Consider the following 21,422-nt stretch of genomic DNA (forward strand, 5'->3'; position numbering starts at 1 on the left):
ACGCCATCGAAGGCAGCCTCCCAAAGCATCCCAAGAAAAAGGACAAGTACAGTAGGACAGCCATGGGACTATAGTGTTGGAGCAATTCAAGAAGAAATTGTCACCTCCGCATTAAATGCCCACAACTAACGTTCTGGCCACATTAATGAGGAAATGACCCCTGAACAGTGCTGTCTTAGTTGCTGCAACTCACAGAAGGTTTGGGAAGGTAGCTGATGGGATAAGCACTCGAGGTTGTGACCTGAATAATCAACAGATGGAGGGCCAAGATCGACTGGAAGGGGATATATAATGTGAGAAATCCTCCAGGAAAAGGGATTAGGAATTAGAAAGAGAGAATACGGTAGCAATTTACATGATCTTGAAAACCTTTGTAACCAAGCACTAAAGAAAGAATAAGAACAATAAGTTCCTCGGAAGAAATGCCCGAGGACAGAATTTCATACTTTAGTCCACGTCCTTGTTATTCAACCCACTCACAACCATGTCTAGTTGTTGTAACCCTCACTAAGGTCTAGTTCTTAAACCCATTCTCTATAAATTTATTATATTGGGCTAGTTGAGCCTGAGTCCACACATCTAATAGAAGAAGTGCTCAATCCCAGTCCCTACATATAGTATATATAACTATTAGATCTTGTATAATTTAAGTTTCGTAACGGCTATTCTAGAAAAATAAAAATAAAAATCCTAGGACCGCGACAGCCACCCGATATGTATACTGCATGCCATCACTTGCTAGATTCCACTTGTAAACCTTCAGTTCATTGAATACAGTGTTTGCCTTCCCTTCGCAATCTCTTTTCTCTTGGTTCTTTCTTTACCTCGGCTTTCTTTCTACCTTCGTGTAATACAGCTTTATTAACAGATAGATTACAGACTTACACTTGCAAAAAAAATATTGTGGCAAAGATATTTTATGCCTTCGAAGAGTCTTTTCAATATTAATATGCCATGATTGGGAATTTCATAATCCAATTAGGGGAATTAAAAAAAAAAAAAAAAAAAATCCAACTGGGAACTGCAAAGATGAAATAAAAGTCGTCCTCAGATCTCCATCTACGTTCACTCCACTTAAACCCGTGTGAATACCTTCATATTCAACGCGAAATAGAAAATAGGAATATGAGAGGCGATAGCCAATCTTTCCAGTCCTAGGATTTAATATCCCCAACGAAAACGCAAGGCCATGCACATGGCGACCTTTAAAATTAAGCTTCGTACTCATGAAGTTTTTATACCTGAATGAAAACTGTAGGCAATTTAATGTAATCATGCACCAACTCTTGAATTTTATTTACTATATCAACAATTCCAGGCCTGATATCTTCAATGACTCTCTCTCTCTCTCTCTCTCGTTGACTCTGATCACATTTTACGCGCAAGAGAAGTGCAAACTGATGGTACTCCGTACTAGTAATATAAAGTTAGGTTTTGTCTTTTCTCAATATTAGTCAATTACATTTTTACCCCAAAATATTAAGAAAAACTGAACATGCTAGGTATTACAATTAAAGTTTTTTATGCTCAAAATATATAATTTAAAATTCCTAGAATTTAATTATTTTGTGAGTTTAACAAAAACCAACATAAGTTCTCTTAAGGTTTATTTGAGTTCTAAAAATCATTACATCATAAGTATAAGTTAAATTTTTTCAATAAAAAAATTAGAGTAAATTGAAAATTATACCCCTAAAGTTTGGAGGGTTTTGGATTTTACACCCTGAAATTTCAAAATTTGGAATTTACCCTCTAAAATTTGGGAGTGTTTGGATTTTATACCCTTACCTTTAAGAATTTGGATTTTATCTCCTAAAGTTTGAGAATGTTGCATTTTACACCCCAAAATTCTGAAATTTTCGGGTGTAAAACCCAGATATCTCCAAACTTCCAACGGTAATTTTTAAATTTTGAGACTTCAAGATGTGAAATCAAAATATTTCCAAACTTTAGGGGTGTAATTTGTAATATATCCAAAAAATTACAATACGATTTATTCTGATGTAAAAAGAACCCTAACAAACAAAGACAATATAATGGATATTCTTTCTTTCTATGAGTTTTTAGTATTTACATGAGTGGCATTTTGCTATCCACATATAACATATGTGTAAACTTTGACAAAATTAGGTCCAAACCTATTATGTTAAACCTAACCAGGTGAAATGTTGGGTTGAGCTGGGTCATGTACAAGACCCAACTTTGACTTTTAAAATAAATGTATTTGCATTCTTTTTTAATTATTTAAACGTAATATGCAAAGCTTCTCTTTTGGTTAAAAGACAATTACAATCAGTTTTTTGAACTTTCTTAATTTTAAGGCACAATACCTCTTAAGCATTCCCATAATTACAATTGCTTCTTAATCAACTTTTAATGTTGATGTACAATATTTAGTATTTATGGTGATGATATATTGTATGTAAAACAATTTATGGTCTAAAATATTTAGTATATTTTTTCGATCGTTTGTGGTGATAAAATCATTAATGGATTATGAATTGTGTAAACTTAAGAATTCATGTATAATAATAATAATTTGAGAGGACTTCCTTGCTGAAAAGATAAAGAAGCTTGAAGCAGAAATGTCACAGTTTAGAGCTCAATTGTAGAGGACTTCCAGTGCAAAGGTCGATGAGATACTTAGCTTTTAGAAATTTGCTTATGATAAAACCGGTTTGGGATATGATTTCTCTTCTCCTAATATTGCATCTTCTAGTACTACTATGTTTGTCTCACTTGCTAATAATGTTAATTTTGAGAACAATGAATGTAAAACTAATGTAGCTAGTGAGAATGTAGACAAAGGCAAATCTATTTTAAGTGCACCCCCTAAGCTTGAACAGAAAGAGACTAGAAATCCTAGGACTAAGAAGGTCAATAACAAAAAGTCTCAACTGAAGAAGCCACATCTCTGTCATCACTGTGGAGCTTCAAGGCATACTCGTCCAAATTGCTACAAGTGGTTAGACACTCAACAAAGCAACAGTATGATCTCATCTAGAAACCAGAAACAGTTTCCATCCTCTTTTGCTTCTCTTGGAGATCTTCTCAAAACCCTCATGTTCCTTTCTAACTTGAACGGTTTCAACTCTTCATCCTCACCACTAGATCAAAGGTTTGCTTAAAGGAAAGGTTCATCCAAGGTGTGAAAGGAAAAAGGCTCAAAGTGATTTAGTCATTTTTTCTCTCTCTCCCTCTTTTTGTTTATGCATTACTTGTGTGTTTTGTTTTTGTGTTTTTTTTTAGTCAGTCTAGTTTTATGCTATGTTTTGTTTAACATGTTTTTGTTTGTTTGTTTTCAGTTTTTTCTTTATTTTGGTTTTCATAAAAATAAAAATAAAAAATTGAAAAATCAGAAAAATCAGAAAAATACAAAAACAGTATGTGTTTTGTGTACATTGATACTTGTGTACCTTGGATGACCATTGAAACGAAATTTTCTAAACTTGGTATCTCTTGTAACTTAGATGAGCATCTCAATGCACAACTAAGCAAGTGAGTTTTGTGGCTTGTGTTTGTGATGAGTAAGATTAAGTAATCTCTTGCACTTAACACTCATATCACTCTTTTTGACGGGAATGACTAAAAAATCCTAAGAGAAAGGCATAAATGACCATCTCACCACTAAAGCCCGCCAATCGTGAATAAACATCTGTGTGCTTCGGCATAGCAAAATTGTGATATTTTTGGCTTAACATAATTGGGTATTTCTTTTCTCTCTCTTTTATGCTCATGCATGATATGATAAAAAAAAAAATGCAAATAAATTCAAAAGCAAAAAGAATCAAAATGTTTTTAAATATGGTTGCAAGCACGTTTCTAGGAGATGTGAGAGTTATAGGATGTACCTTGAAAGTGATAGTCCCTATCAAGCAGTTATGATTATGTGTGAGTAAAATTGATTTTCTCATATCTCAGATTGTCATAATATGAGACACTTATGCACTCTTGCGATGTTTTCACACACAACATGCAAACTTTTTGCTACTTTTGATACATGTGCAAGTACAATATGATTTGGCCATCACAAGAAATACATGTGTTAATGTGTACTCACTAAATTGTCCTGACTTGTTTTTGAAATATAAAATTGGTTAGACTTGTTTAGTGTGTGTGTGTGTGTGTTTTGGATCTATGAATGCTTTGCTTTTTCTTGTTGAGTGATGTTTTTGACAGCTTAAAATGTTGATTGGATCTATGTTGAGTAGCTTGCTTGTTTGCATTCATCTCTGTGTATTTTTCCTCTCTTTAAAAAATGGCTTTTTATCAAGCTCGACAGCTTTCTATCTATTGAGCATCTTGGACTTCTTTTCTTGACAGATCTTATTGCATCTTCGATCCATCGAGCTATCTGGAATTTGTCTCGATAGCTTCTCGACAGCTGCTCGATCCATCGAGAAAGTTTTTGTCTAGCCAATAGCTTCTTGGCAGCTTTTCGATCCATCGAGGTGATTTTACCATCGACAGATTCTCGACAGCACCTTGACAGATTCATATCTGTCGAGATTTAGTGCTCGACAGATCCTCGATCCATCAAGCTACGATTTCTATAAATAGGTTTAGCGCGAAATCAGATTCACTTTTTCATTTCTCTCTCGATAGAAAAGCTTTCCCTCTTCTCCCAAACACTCTTCTCTCACTCCAATCACCTTACCCACTTGCATTTCGGCCTAGATCTTGCATTTCTTCTCTGGTAAGGGTCCTTAATCCTTCTTTCTTCATGCATTTCATGCATTAGACCTAGGTTTTTTGGGTTTTGTGAAATTTTTGGGGTTTTTGAAACATTTAAGATTTTTTGTGAAATTTTTGGGTTTGGTGTTGTTTATTTGTTGATATATGATCATGCATTGTATTCCATTTGCATTTTCACAATGTTTCATGTATTTAGATGTGTGCTTGTATGTTGAAAATTATGTATTGATAGGTTTGGATTGGGTTGAACCCATGATGCAATTTCTTTTAGCACGTAACATGTTCATGCATTTTTTATGCATACATACCCTTTCTTTTCTTTATATATGTTTTGGGTTGTGATTGTGTTTCCTGTCTCTCTCTCTCTTTCTCGGATAGACTGCACATGGCACCTGAGCGCAAATCCACTCTAACTCGAAACCCTCTTCATTTTGGGTTATCATCTTCTGATCTTACTCCTCTTCATGTTCGGTTCTGTGATGAGAAGGCCCATAAGGACTTCTCTGAGAACTTCTCTAAACATGGTGTTCATCCAGAGCACCACTTAATTCAATTGGACTTTTCCGATAATGCTCTACCCGATGTCATTCACACTCGGGGATGAGAATCTCTTTGTGAGATACCCTTGAGTTGTCCTATTGTGATCATACAAGAGTTCTACTCCAATATGCACAGTATCGATACCTCTATACCTCAGTTTGCTACGCATATTAGAGGTACACGTATCGTAGTCACTCAGGAGCTTGTTTCCGAGATACTACACGTTCCATGGGTATTGCATCCTGATTACCCCGCTTGTCCACGTCTGAGGACTGTGTCTAAGGATGAGCTTCTGTCTCTTTTCTGTGAGACACCTTCCACATAGGGTGAGCGCCAAAACAACTCATTCTCGGGTTTTGAAAAAGGTTCGAGGTTCCTAAACATGGTGATGACATTTGTTCTCCATCCTTTGTCTCACTATAACTCCATTACAGAGCCTCGTGCTCGTTTTCTGCTATCCCTCTTAGAGAACCTCTCTATAGACTTTCCTTCTCATTTCATTCTTTCTTTTATAGATGTTTATAGGGATACGACGACTTGTGATAAGCTCATTTTTCCCTTTAGCTATCACGCGAATCATTCGTCATTTTTCTATCTCTATCCCTAATTCTAATCTCTTTACGATCATGGGTGTCATTAGCGCAGCTTCTGTTCGGCGGAGTGAGGCCCAGCTTCTACCGAAGTGGCTGCGGACCGAGATAATGGATTCTCCAGCCCCCTCTATTCCATCCACCTCTGCTCCTTCTTCTTCGGTGGATGGTGTGACTCTTGAGGCGATCATGGCGCAGCTTCAGTGCATGGATGCTCGCATTGACACTCTTAGTGATGAGTTGTGTCAGGTGAACACCCGTGTCGTTGTATCGCACGATGAAAGGCTCACCTTGGTGGCTTTGCTGCTTCTCCATCTCCTTCTCCAGAGGTTTCTGAGGACGAGGATGCTACTAATGGTGATGGTAATGATGATAAGGATGAGGATGCTAGCTCTTCCAATGATGAGGAGATGATAACTTCTTAGTGACTTACCCTTTGTCATTCGTGACAAAAAGGGGAAGTAGTTTTGGGTTGAGAGTAGTCATGTATTTAGGGGGAGAGTTAGCATAGGACATTTTTGATATGGGGAGTGTCTTTTCTTTTCTTTATCCTTTTGATAGTGAGGACTATATGTTACATTATCCTTTTGATAGTGAGGACTATATGTTACATTATCCTTTTGTACACCGTTCTTGTGACCAATTATTGATAACATACATTGTACTTATTTCTCATTTATATATATGATGATGTATGCTATCATTCACCTATCTCTCCATGTTTTATTTCTTTTCTCTCTTTATACACATGCTTCTCTATGTATGCAATCTTTTATTTCTGTTTCATACTAAGATGCCTTGATGAGTTTTGTTTAAAGTGTTTTAGAAAGACAGGTTGTCAAAATCTATCATGCCATGAATTCTCTTCTTGCAAATTTTTTTGAGAGTTTGTGTTAGGATTAGATTTTATTGTATTTAACAAGTGATTATAAGTTTAGTGATTTATGACTTCTCTCATACTTCATTTGTTTGTTGTTGTTTTGTCACGGATTGCTAAAGAGAGAGATTGTTAGGACATATGTGGATATTTTTAGAGACATATGTTATGTAAATTGGCTAATCCTTTGAAAAACACACTTTACTTGTAATTAGGTAGATCTAGAATAGGTTTAGTACTTCAAGAACAAGAGTTTAAGTCTAGTATTGAAGCTATGCAAATCTGTCCAAGAAACAAGTGAAGAAGTGTTGTTCATTAAAGCTTGACAAATAGATATTTATCGAGGTTTAATGCTGATACTTGACAGCTACTCAACAGAAACAGTATCTATCGAGAATTACGAAATTCAGATTTCTAGATCTGTTTTCACGCATATCCAAGTGTATTTGTGTAGGGTTTCTTTTCTTACAACCCTAGACATATATAAGGATTATTTTAAGGGCTATCAAAGGTGATGCAAAGGTTTTTGCAATTGTTGTTGCACGCATATTGTGACCGAAGACAAAATTGCCCTAGTTCATCATATTCCTTGTAGAAGCTGCTGCATTTTTACGTCAAGGGTTTTGTAACCAAGGACCTTCTTGATCTTCATCGTTTGGATGAACTAAAGAATTTTGTAGTCAACATCTTTCTCAAGTTAGTGTGTTAATCACGTACTTGGATCCGTACATCGATTGGTTAGTCACATACTGGGAACCGTACATTGAAATAAGAGACTTTCACTACATTACAAGTCCAATTGTGTATTAGGGTAAGGGTTCAATTGTAGGTTGGTATTAGGTACTGGGATTTCTTTTACTTGTAACCGCTTGTTTTGATAATAGTGGATTCTCTGGAGTGGTGATCTTAAATTCACCTGGTGGGGTTTTGTCTTGGAGGTTTTCCTCATTCGTAAAGAAATACCCGTGTCAAATTTAATTTCCTTTTCTTTTAATTTAATTGGTGATTTGTTTGTGTTACCACGCTTATTGCTTAAAATTGAATCTAATTAATTAACTTGATTAATTAATTGATTTATTTTCCAAAGGGGTCAATACATTCTTGGCCTATCATAGGCCTTATAAGAGAATTGCAAGTTTTAATAGTTATTTTTATTAAAAAAAAAAAAAAAAAGATTTTCTTGATTGGTTACTTGATCTAGCTAGAAGATTTATTTGACTTTAAGAATATTTATTATGAGAGAAAAGTTGGACTTGCTTTGTATAAACTTAGTGAGTATGCCTTACGTTGGTGGGAACGAGTATAATCTAATAGAATCTTACAAGATAATGACAAAATTTGTTTATGGCCAAGGATGAAAAAGATTCTTGCTATCAAATTTTATCATTTGGATTGTGATGAAAATTTTTCATATACAAAACAAGATTATTATTGGTCAAAAAGTTCACACTTGAATTATTTTGAAGAACCATGTATTCCACCATTAAAAGAAGAATTGCATGTTGAAGAAAATATTGTTTTTGAAGATTGTGTAGAAGTCAAAGAACAAAATATAGAGATTTCTGAAAAAATTAATGAAGGCCTTATTATGGAAGAAGATCCTAAAATCAAGATTATTGTGGAGGAGAATAATGAAGATCTTATTATAGTGAAAGAACTTGAAGTCGGGACAGAAGAGACTGTTGAGGAAGAAATTGAAGAGGAAAGTTTCAAGGATCTCAATGAAATTAAATTATATGATTTTCAATCTCAAGATCCTTTTATTTTTGGTGGTAAGTGATACATCGAAGTTTATTGATTTTATTGGGGTTGATAGATTGGATTCAATTGTCAGTTCTTATTTGGTAAGTCTCTACAATTACATGAAGACCAAGGAAAAAGAAATTTAAGTTGATTTGTTTATGATTTGCAAGTATGGAAAGAAGATCAAGGGGCTCAAGCATTCAAAATATTTGGAATTGTAAGGGAATGTATAAGAATTGAAGGGAAATTGACTTAATTTAAGAGTCACCCTCCATAGAAAAATACTAAGAGAGAGAGAAAAAAATGCACTAAGAATTGGTTTATTCTTCAATGAATGAAGATGTACTTTACAAGTAGGTATTTATAAAACCATAAACGATTCTATTGGCTCACATGACCTTATCCTAATGGTTTTATTATTCTTTATGTGCATTAATAATTCTAACATATGTTAAATGTGATGAACGTGCTTGGAATTGTAACTAACTAACCAACTAACTAATTAAATGCAATATTACAACAATTATTTTCTATATACCTAGGTGTTCCTAACATATTATATGGATTATAAAATTTTATTTTTTTAAAATATTTTAAAAACTTGATAACAACATTTTTTTACGAGGCATGAAATATTTAAGACCAACTTGTCAAACCAATTCAACTCATATGCATGTGTGTCTACATATGTGAATGGTAGGGTTGGCTAAAGAATTTCTCAATTTGATAATGTCAGATTAGGCTGAAAAATCTCTCCAACCCTCCCTCATATGTGCACTCCCTAAATGCACATATTTAACAAAATAAAGAACAAAATTTAATTAACTACAAAATTGGTTGTAGCTTAAGGCTACAACCTTACTCAATAAAATAAACATTATTATATATTTTAAAAATCTAACCACTAAATTATATATTCTTTATGCTCTTAATGCACATGTCAAATTTTGTGTCAATTGAATATTATTTACTATATGATCTATAAATATATATTTTATGCATAATTTTAAACTACAAAAATTTGCAGTTTAAACAATTTATTGATGACATAGTCAATATATTTAATTTTCTAGAAATTTTGCAAGCACGAAGAATATAATAAGAAGATGTAATCCAATGGTGGACTTGTCAAAATTCACCTCCAATAAAAAGATATTGAGTAAGGTTGTAGTCTAACGCTATAACTAATTTTGTAGCTAAACTTTGTCATAAAATAAATAAATAAAAGAAACCAAAGGAGAATAAATTAAAAAAAAATCAATTTTGGAATGAGAAAGTCAGAAAGCAGCGTGCCTTCAAGTGGTTGTTTTTAATTACAATTCAATTCAGTTTTAGTCCTCTATTATGCATTAACAATGACTTATTTAAGGTGAAAATGATGGTTTTTAGACCCCTTAAAAACATAAATGGATTAACCTAGGTAATTATCCAAGTTGTTACTTAGTCCAATTTAACAAAACTAGGTTATCACAATCAAAACAATCATATTATGCAAAGCAGCAGAAAGATAAATAACACAAAGATATGATCACCCAGGAAACCAAACTGGTAAAAACCTGGGGAGGATTTAACCTAGCTATCTTCAAGGTAAACTTGAATCCACTATCTTGAAAGAATCAAAGTTCATACAATAAGATTTACAAACCCCCACGCTCGACTTCTTATTGCTACCCACCAGTAGAACTTATTGACACGACCACGTGCAAGCTCCGAATTCACGGACTCCTTTCTTGGATTCACCACCAGATACAAGCACACCTGCTTGTGTTTCTTTAAGTTTCAATGGCAGCAACTGAGTTGATCATCAAGGTGTAGATAATATCTCCTCCTTGAAAATCCTAAGTTTGTGTAAAGGAAATCTCCTCTAGATCTCACAAGAGATTTACACAAACAGCAATATGAGCAACACTAAAACGTGGCTAAGGTTTGCCTTTTATACTTAGGACAAATTAGAAAACCCTAAACGTTTTAAACAAACTAGGGCTAAGTTGGAATTTTGCAGAAAAACGCATTCTGCCCGAGATTCGATTGATCGAGCCAGGCCGAAATGCATAGTAACTTCTACATCAGCTCGATTCCAACTTTACATAAAAGATACAACTTTAAGCAAGTCTAAACACTACTAAACATATTGTTTTGATCATGGTTTGCCAACTATACACATTAGAGTTCTAAATACATAAAAACCTAAGTCTTTAGAACCTAACAGAAACAATTATATTTAGGGCTTCATGTTCCTTGGATCTTATACATGCATGAGAACATAACCAGACTGTCAGATGGTCACACATGACATCATCACAATGATGTCATGCTTAGTTAACGTAATTGCTTAATCAAGTTTCTTATGGCCTGTTTGGAAGTTTAGAGAGAGAGGAGAGTAGAGGGGAGGAGAGTAGTAGGGAGGAGAGTAGAGGGGAATGATTATCCTCTGCTTCGTTTGGATGTTTTTAAATTTAGTAAGGGAGAAGGAAGTAATTAGCCCTTCCTCTTGTTTGGATGTTTTAAAAATTAAGATGGAGATGAGAGGAAATGATTTAAATAGACAAATTTGCCCCTATTTGAAAATGAACTTGCAACATTGGTCTATGATTAATTTATCAATTTTGTAAAGTCTTGAACTTGATTATCATTTATCCAAAGCTTAGAATATGTTAGTGAATTCTTTTTTTTTTTTTTAGAAGCATAAATAAATTTTTAAAAAAATTATATACCTAAAAACTAAAAAAAGAGTAAAAATCCTCGTCTGGACCCATAAATTTTAATTACAAAAAAAAAAAAAAAAAAAAAAAAAAAAAAATCAGAGAGAGTTTAGATAGGCCAGTGAGGATTGTCAGGCCCAGTGGCACACTGTTGGAAGGCCATGACGACCCATCGAAAAAAAAAAAAAAAAAAAAAGGCCATGACAGTTTAGCAACGAACAGAAAAACACAAACAAACATACCACTACTACCACACAGTTTAGCAACCGAGTTCTCCTGAGTTGACTCATTCCGCCATGGACGAGTTTGCTACCAGCACCATGATCACCACAGAAGAATTCGTAGTGGAGAACCCCGAGCTCTCTCTGGTCCCGCCACCTCCGTTAGACCCAGCTGACTCTCACTCCCAGTCTCACTTTGAGCTTACGATCGAAGAACTTGTCACCAAGTCCATCACTCCCATCAACAAACACTTCCTTCGTCCTTCGCCTCTTAGAGCTTCCTCGAACGATGTCGTTTCCCAAACCACCACCACTGCCAGCGTCGCCCCAGCTCCGTCTCAATCCTCCTTCGTCAAAGACAAAAAGTCCAAATGCCAACTCAAACGTGAGATTCAAATTTTTTTTTTTTTTTCATTCACCTTAATGGCCTGTTTGGAAGTTTAAAAAAGGAGGGGAAGTAGAGTAAAGGGAGGGAGAGTAATTCAATTACCTTATTTGAATGTTTTTTAAGGAACGAAGGGGAGGGGTTTAGAGGGGTTTCAACTACCTCTAACCACTCATTTTTAATTCCCCAAATTGGAGAGATTTGGAGAGAGAGTAGAGTAGATAAATTATTGACCAAATGAATTCCCCAATTTACCCTTTCTAAATTAACAAAATTATAAATCGATTATATAAATAATTTTTGTTTGTTTCCTGAGAAAATTTAAGATGAATGAAAAAAAATTGAATCTCACTATTTCATTGACATTATAGCTAAACAACAATTTCATTTTTGCTAAAAACCATTGAAAGACCATGAAAATGAATAAATAGTTAGTAGGCAGATCAAGTAGGGTGGCGGCGGCGACGACTGGAGGTTAAAGGCTGCAGCGGCCGGCGTTAGAGGTGGGCAAATCAAGCAGGGCAGTGGCAGCGGCGACTGAAGGTGCGTGAACTCTAGGTTAGTCTCTGCCTCACTAGGTTGATCGGCTACTCAGTGGGTGTGAGTCAATGGCAATGAGGTCAATCTCGCATGGGCAGACGCCAGCTATGGTAGAGGCGGCTTGGATGGTGGCAGCATGGTTGGCAGTCACTCACTCACATCAGTCTCGGTCTCTCTCTCTCTCTCGACAAATCCTATCTCTATCATAAACGGTACAAAAAAAAAAAAAGAGTCCGATTCAGACTCCGATGGCTCTCACATCTCCGCCACTCCTCCACGAGACCCCTATCATCCTCCTCCACAACCACCACCTCCTCCGCTGCCACGTCATTCTCCTATCTCCTCCAAAAAATCCAAACCTAGCCTTAAACCCAAAAAACCACCAATCCCAATCCCAAATCCCAAACCCAAACCTTTGCTTTCACCTTCACCTCCAACTTCACCCGCTCCTTCTCCCTTATCTACTCTCCCCTTTCAAATCCTTCGCCGCACCTCCGACCACCACCGCCATGACCCAATCTCTGCCGCACAAACCCTCACCGCCCGCCACTTCTCTAACTCCGTCTCTTTCTTCAAACCTTCTCTCAATTTCGAGCCTCTTGAACCCAACACTACTATCACCGATCATTTCCAGTCCAATTTGGAAGCCACGAAAATGAAAAAATTGATTCATACATTGGATTTTTATTTTTATTATAATTTTTTTTGAGGTAATAAAAATTATTTTATAATAGTTAATAGTAGTTTTATATTTTTATTAGTGGTATATGATGGAATAAGAATGTTGATTAAATAATTATTTTTTTATGCGAGATTAAATAATTATTTAATTAAATAATTAGTGGTATATTTAATTGTTGCAAGTCTATTTTCAAATAGGGGTAAATTTGTCTATTTAAATCATTTCCTCTCCTCTCCATCCTAATTTTTAAAACATCCAAACAAGAGGAAGGGCTAATTACTCCCTTCACCTTTACCAATTTTAAAAACATTCAAACAAGGTGGAGGATAACTATTCTCCTCTACTCTCCTCCCCACTACTTTCCTCTCCTCTCCTCCCCTCTACTCTCCTCCCTCTCTAAACTTCCGAACAGGCCATAATTTTTTTTTTTTTTTAAGTAGTACCTTAAATTTTCTCAGGAAACAAACAAAGATTATTTATATAATCAGTTTGTAATTTTGTTAATTTAGAAATGGTAAATTGAAGAATTCATTTGGTCAATAATTTATCTACTCTATTCTCCCTCTAAATATCTCCAATTTGAGGGAATTAAAAATGAGAGGTTAGAGGTAGTTGAAACCCCTCCAAACCCCTCCAAATCCCTCCCCCTCCTTCCTTATAAAACTTCCAAACAAGATAATTGAATTACTCTCCCTCTCTTTACTTTACTCCCCCTCCTTTTCTTAACTTTCAAACAGGCCATTAATGTTTGCACGCTATTGCTTCAGTTTGATTTTTCTTATTGTTAGTATTAAATTCCCAATCATGACCTTTAAATATTGAAAACACTCAACAAATTATGAAGACATATATATATATATATATAATACAATTTTTAATTTAAATTAAAATAATTAAAAAGAGAATGAGAATGGAAATGGAAATTGCTAGATAGGTCAAAAATATCATACAAAATACTTAAATGAAAAATGATAAACTATATTGGGATTAGAAATGTAGTTAGAAATCATACTTATTATTACTATCTTGATTGCAACAAATCGAGAAGAAAGTATCAGCAACAACTGGTTTTATTATGGGACAGCTGATGATGTTTATATTGATCTATTATGCACCTCTGCATCTAGCATTGGATAAACCTCATACAATAACTGTCCTAACTCTATTGTATTTTTTGTTTCATTTCTTCTGGAACAATTACAAACACTTTTTTGATTATGGATCTACTACCAGGAACTCAATGCATAATCTTAGCATTTAATTTGTATTCCTGAATAATCTCATTTTTCAATTATTCAACCATTTCATTTTACCAAGTTCAATGTTAGCCAAATTAGTCAACATTTATATGTTTCGATGCAACAAGAAGATATAATTTGTAACAAGTAGTTTTGTTGGTTGGTTAATTGGTCACATTTTATTAATGAAATGGGTTGGATTGGTATTAATTTGAATATAGCAAATAATTCTATTAGATTTAATTTACTTATTAGATTTAATAAGTACCTTGTGTTAGAATTGAGAAATTCTATGGCTCGAATCTTTAGTATTCTCTTATTTATTACATGAGTGTACTATTTAGGTAGAGTACCATTACCCATTGTTACTAAGCAACTAAAAGAAACCTCAGAAACAGAAGAAAGGGGAGAAAGGGAGGAAAAAATAGATGTAGAAATAGAAACAACTTTTGAAACGAAGGGGACTAAACAGGAACAAGAGGAATCCACCAAAGAAGATCCTCCTCCTTCTCTTTTTTGGGAAAAAAAGGAGGATCCAGAAAAAATAAAAATGGATGAAACGGAAAAGATCTGAATGAATGGAAAGGAAAAAATAAGGATAAATTTCACTTTAAAGAGACACACTATAAAGGATAAATTCTACTTTAAAATAATTGATTAACCCTTACCAAAAAAAAAAAAAAAGCTTTTAATTATGCACGTGAGCCTGCTAAGAGGATAGTATCATATTTTTGTCAACCAGCTATGCACACAACACAGGGTGTCCTTAATTACTAGAACGTGAATCGACATGAAGAGAGTACATTGTGTATCCTTAGCAATATCGAACCCACCTCCTTGCCCTACGGCTACGCCTATGTTTATGATCGATCACGTATAGGCAGTGTTCTGTGATGCACTGTCATGTCCTCCGATCGATTAGCACAATCATTACTCTTTAGCTTCACAGAGGTCAACATCGTTTTGGCCAGTTATACTGCAATCTACCCAGCCAAAGCAATTAATGGGTTGACTGACTCTAAGAATTAATGTTTTGGTTTTGTAGGTAGGTTTGTAATTTGATTGCTGCAGCAGCAGGGAGGTTGCTTATGCTGATACCTTCCTTGGTTTATGGGTTTTTTTAATTTTTTTTTTATTTAATCTCTTTTTACAAAGAAGTGTAATATTAAATTTACAAATTATTTTGTAATATTTTTACAAAATATTGATGCGGCTAGCTAACTTCTTATTGGTTTTCATTTAGGTTTACTATTAATAATCACATTTTTATTTACCAATAATCATATTCACCATATCAACAATTTGTAAAATTTTTTGTAAAAGAATTTGTATTTCTAGACTTACTCTTCAACGAATCTAAGTTGAATTACCAAAAATTAATGGATTGTAATAATTTATTTTAAAAAGCTGGTAAAAAAATATTTTTTTACCAAGCATAAAATATTTAAGACCAGCCCATCAAACTGACTTGACCAATTTGCATGTGCTTCTACATGACTCCATATGTGAAGGGCAGGGTTGGATAAAGATTAAAGAATTTCTCAATTTGATAATGTCAGATTGGGCTGAAAAGAAACTCTCAATCCCTAGTCCCTACCTCGATCATATGTATACAGTGCACGCTCTAAATGCACATATTCAATAAAAAAAAGAAAAAAAAGAAAAAAAAAAAAAAAGCATCGTGCCTTCACGTGGTTGTTTTTAATAACAATTCAATTCTGTTTGTAGTCCTTTACTCCGCATTAACAAATTTTTATTTTTATTTTTTTTCCAGACATTAACAATGACTTATTACCACCACGCACCCTTAATGTAATGGTCATTTTATAAGTACAAAGTTTTTGTGCAAGTAAAGGGGGTAAGGGTTGGAGGTCAACAGGGACGAAACCCGGATTTGAACATGAGGGGGGCAAAGCTTAAAACAATTTTTTTTTTTTTAATGAAAATAAAAACTAACATCTATTTCATATTTAACAAAATACTACATATAAAATAAGTGTTTCTTAAACATTTGATATTACAAAGTATTCAGAAGTGACAAACAGTGACTATCAAAAACTACTCTCACAAATAACAAATTTACTATCACAACTCAGTACTCACGTCTTACTGTCTTAGTCCCATTTTATTTCTTGAGTGTGATCCTTGATCCTTGTTGTTATGGATAATTTTAAGTGTCTTGTTGATCATGCTTGTAAAAAATTAAATATAGAAGACACTGATTTTTATGTTGATTTTACTGATTTTTGTGAAAATCTCTGTACGGAATTATCTAAATCTTTGAAAATTTCTGAGAAATTCTAGGAAAAGTAAGAAATTACAAAACAATAAAAAAAAGGAACTAATTTTCAGATTGGATGAATTAAATAAAAAGAATGAAATTTTTAGAAAACAATTTCCTCTTAAAATGATAAGATGAAAAACTCAGAACAAGAGTTAGCTGAATCTAAAGCTAAACTAAAAAATTTGTCTAGTACCAAGCCTGTTGGTATTCTACTCCCATTAATCCTAAAATGTCAAAGTTTATATTCCTTATTTTATGAGGAATCATAAAGAAAATACTAATTTTGTTTGGTTAGACAAATGTACTACTGTTGTTGGTATAGTGCATTAGGTTTCCTAATTGAATTCAAGCCCTTATTGGTTTGAATTTAATCATTATTGAAAAAAATAACATTATTCTTATCATATTGGTTAATACAGCTAAGTGTTTAAATTCAATTGAGAATTTAATATATTGCACCTTAGATACTGTAAGTTTTACCCAAATGTACTTGTGTTCCTAGTTTTACCCAGGGGTACTGCGTTTATATTCGTGAACAAGCTTGTACATAAGTAGGAATTGCCACATGTCACAAATGCCTGATGCATGGATAAGTAAAAACAAGGAATTGTCACAGGAATTTCTGATTCATGAACAGCTTGTACGTACATAACTAGGAATTATCACGGGAATAAACAATTATTCTGTTAGATCAGTAGTTCTCAATTGATCTGCAAACTGATCATTATAAAAAAACAGTAAACAAATAAATAAATAAATAAATAAATCTGTAACCTCTTGCCCAGCCGGGCTCTTACTTATTCAACGTGAAATAATAACTATATTAATAAGGGTTTTATATTCATAAACAGCTTGCACATAACTAGGAATTGTCCCATGTCACAAATGCGTGATGCATGGATAAGGTCAGCAGCTAAGTTCCTCTCATATATGGATTGAGGTAGCATGTTATATATTGTTATTATTCTACAACATTTTCATAATACTTTTACAATAAATCTTAAATGGTAAGTTGTTACTAGTTTGAATCCATTACTGAAATTATTTTTTTGCTCACCAATAACAGCCAATAGCAACCCGCTACTTAAGATTTATTGTGAAAATGTTGTAGATATTTACATTTCTCATATTGATATTACTTATGTATTGCTGAAACCCAGTAAATACCGTTTGCTTCTTTGCTGCACTAGGGAAGTTCTATTCAATGTTCCCATCGAATCTCTAATGGTTTATTCAGGTGGAAGTATTTAAAGATAAAAATGTTAAATTTAATTTAATTAATTTTAATTAGCTAGAATGGTATTGTTGTCTTAAATTTCACAATTCTTTCATGTGGTCGTCGTCATGGACCATAACCTACGTATCTTGCGTCACTCAACTTTTAGGCAGTTCCATTAAAGGGGGAGTTTAAAATATAATTTTTGTTAGGTTCTAAAGGTTAGGTTTTTATGTATTTAGAACTCTAATGTGTATTGTTGACAAACCATGATCAAAACAATGTGTTTAGAAGTGTTTAAAGCTAGCTCAAAGTTGTGTGTCAATGTAAAGTTGGAATCGAGTTAAAGCAAGAAGCATTGTGCCTTTCAGCCTGGCTCGATCGATCGAAGCTTAGGCTCGACCAATCAAAACTCGGGCAGAATGCTTTTCTACAGATTCGTCCAACTCAGCCCTAGTTATTTTAAAACGTTTTTAGGGTTTCTTATTTGTCCTAAGTATAAAAGGCAAACCCTAGCCACATTTTAGTATTGCTCATATTTGCGGTTTGTGTAAATCTCTTGTGAGATCTAGAGGAGTTTTCCTTTACACAAACTTAGGGTTTTCAAGGAGAAGATTTATCTACACCTTGATGATCAATTTAGTTGCTGCCATTGAAGCTTAAAGAAAACACAAGCGGGTGTGCTTGTAGCTGGTGGTGAATCCAAGAAAGAAGGAGTTCGTCGATTCGTAGCTTGCACGTGGTCGTGTTAGCAAGTTCTACTTGTTGATAGCAATAAGAAGTCGAGCGTGGGGGCTTGTAAGGCTTATTGTATGAACTTCGATTCTTTCAAGATAGTGGATTCAAGTTTACCTTGAGGATAGTTAGGTCAAATCCTCCCTAGGTTTTTACCGGTTTGGTTTTCTGGGTGATCATATCTTGTGTTATTTATTTTCTGCTGCTTTGCATGATTTGATCTTTTATATTGTGATAACCTAGACTTGTTTAATTGGACTAAGTAACAACTTTGCTAATTACCTAGGTTTAATCAATTGTTTTAGGGGTCTAAAAACTATCAAGTGGTATCAGAGCGGGTAGCTCTTTTGTTGTTGATCCTTTGATCACTGAGCTGATCCTTGACCCCTGTTGTCATGGAACACGAACACTCTCTAGTCATTCCTCCTCACTTTGATGGGAATAATTATGCTTACTGGAAAGTAAGGATGAAAGTATTCCTGAAATCCATTGATGAGAGGGTGTGGAACTCCGTTGAATACGGATGGGAGAAGTCCACTACTCCTGTTAGTGAGTGGGAAACTTCTCAGAAAGAAGCAGCTTCGTTTAATAGCAAGGTTATGAATGCAATTTTTAATGCTATTTCTATGGATGAATTTAAGAGAATCTCAAATGTTGAGATTGCTCATACTGCTTGGAATATCCTCCAAAGTGTGCATGAAGGCACAAAGGCTATCAAAATAAACAAATTACAGCAATTGACTTCTAAATTTGAAAGCATTAGGATGTCTGATGATGAATCTTTTGATGAATTCTATGCTAAATTGAATAATATTGTTAATTATGCTTTTAACTTGGGTGAATTCTATGATCAACCTAAAATTGTTAGGAAGATTCTTAGATCTTTGACTGAAGACTTTAGTTGGATCTACCCAAAACTACCAAATCTAAATCAATGGCTCTTAAGTCAATTGATGATGTTGAAGGTGGTGGATTTGATGATGAGCTCTCTGCTACAGAGATTGCCTATCTTGCCAAGAACTTTAGAAACTTTCTCAGGAATAGCAATAGAAAGGCAAGAGGCACAAACACTGTTGAACCTAGAAATTTTAGGAAGCATAATCCCATTAAGGTTAACAATAATGATAAGCCTACAAAAAGAGTAGGTCAAGCTTCTAATAATTCCTTGGGCTCTCAGTGTTTTGGATGTCAAGGGTATGGACACATGAAATTTGAATGTCCAACCTATTTGAAGTCTAAGGGTAAGGCTATGGCTGTAACCCTTAGTGATAGTGAAGTTTCTAATCATGAGTCTGATTATGATGAGGTTGAAAACTTCATTACTTTCACTGCTACTGCTGTAGTTGATGAGAACATATTTGTTGAAGAGAACCCTTCTGATGGGGAACTCTCTGAAGATGTAGATATTCAAGAGGCCTATAACAAACTTTGCAAAGTTGCTGCAAAGGATGCTATGAATGTTGAACTTGGCCTAACAAAAATTGAATCTCTTGAGCTTGAAAAGAAAAATTTGCTTGATAAATTGTTTGATGCTAATGATCTTTTGAACAATGTGAAAACTGAAAACATGCTTTTGCTTGATAAAGTTAAATCTTTGGAACTTGATTTATCTGTTGCTAGATCTGCTAGTTCTAAACTTGATCAAATGCTGAGTGTTTACAAGTCGTCTTCTGACAAAACTAATTTAGGTTATGTTGATAGCATCTATGTGTCCGCTCCCCATTCCACTAAGTTTGTTCCTTCATCTTCTTCTTCTGAACCTTCAATGAGTGAGATAGTGAGTGAAACTGTCAAACCCTCTGTGAGTGAGGTTGCTAAACCCTTAGAAGGTTCATCATCTAGGAAGATTAGGGTTGATCTGAAAGAACCTAAGCCTAAGAAGCCTACCCTATCTAAGGACAAGACACATGATAAACCTACATGAGTTTGTCACTTTTGTGGAAAGACTGGACATATCCGTCCAAATTGCTACAAGCTGCAAGCTGCTAAGAGAGCGAACAAACCAAAAGTACCTGTGCCTCAAGCACTTGATCCTATGGTACTTATTGGTGATTTGGTAAAGGCTTTAAACCTTTATTCCAATCCTGGAGTTGGTAATCATTCTCAAGTGAATAAGAACTCCAATGCTCGTGGTGCATCTAAAAAGTTTTGGATGCAAAAGACTCGACCTAACTGAGTCTTTCTGACATGGTCCTTGTGCTTCATTTGCTCTACCCTTTGTGACCATTGTTCTTTGGTTTTGTTTTTTTTGTCTCTAGGATTTGCATAGCATAACATTCATGCATTTCATTCTAGGTGTTTTTTATTTTTATTAAAATAAAAAAAAAAAGGAAGAAAAAGGAAGCACATTTTGTTTTGCACTATTCTTCTTGGTTTTTGAGAACAAGGTTGGTCAATTTATTTTCACATAACATGTCTTTTGTACCTTGTTTAGCTTTGATGAGCTTATTTATTGCACTTTACTAGTTGAAGATTTGTAGTGCATGTTGTGTGGGAAAGATGTGTATGGTTTTTGATTACTATGTCTTAATCTTGAAGTCACATGTTTTTAAATGTTGGACTTGAACTTTTAGAGAAAGGCATAAATAACCATCTCACCACTGTTCACTAGCCAATCATGAACACCTTAGTGCATATCATAAGATTTTGTGCTCGAGAAAGTGTAGCACATGCACAAAAAGAACATAAGGTGAAGCCTCGGTTAAAGTGCTTAATTCTTAAAATCAAAATTGGTGTGTACTATTAGGCTTGATGCCAAACTCACATAACTTAAAATTGGAATGTATATTATGAGGCATAAATACAAGAAACTTACATGATTGCAAGCTTATGATCTAGGAGATGTGGGAGTTATATGATGTAACTCTTTAGGTGATAGTCTCTTTTAAATTCTTTGTGATGAATTTTGTAGACTTTGTGATTGATTGCTATTCACATATCACCTCACATGTATTTCAAGTTTTTGCTAGTTGCA

At 34.3% G+C, this 21,422-nt stretch overlaps 1 pseudogene; it reads left to right on the forward strand.

Annotated features, from left to right (window-relative positions):
• The first annotated feature begins 5,861 nt into the window (after positions 1-5,861).
• Positions 5,862-14,874, forward strand: LOC115972621 (annotated as a pseudogene).
• The last annotated feature ends 6,548 nt before the right edge of the window (positions 14,875-21,422 follow it).

This window comes from Quercus lobata, chromosome 2, assembly GCF_001633185.2.
Source record: "Quercus lobata isolate SW786 chromosome 2, ValleyOak3.0 Primary Assembly, whole genome shotgun sequence".
NCBI classification, from domain to species: domain Eukaryota; kingdom Viridiplantae; phylum Streptophyta; class Magnoliopsida; order Fagales; family Fagaceae; genus Quercus; species Quercus lobata.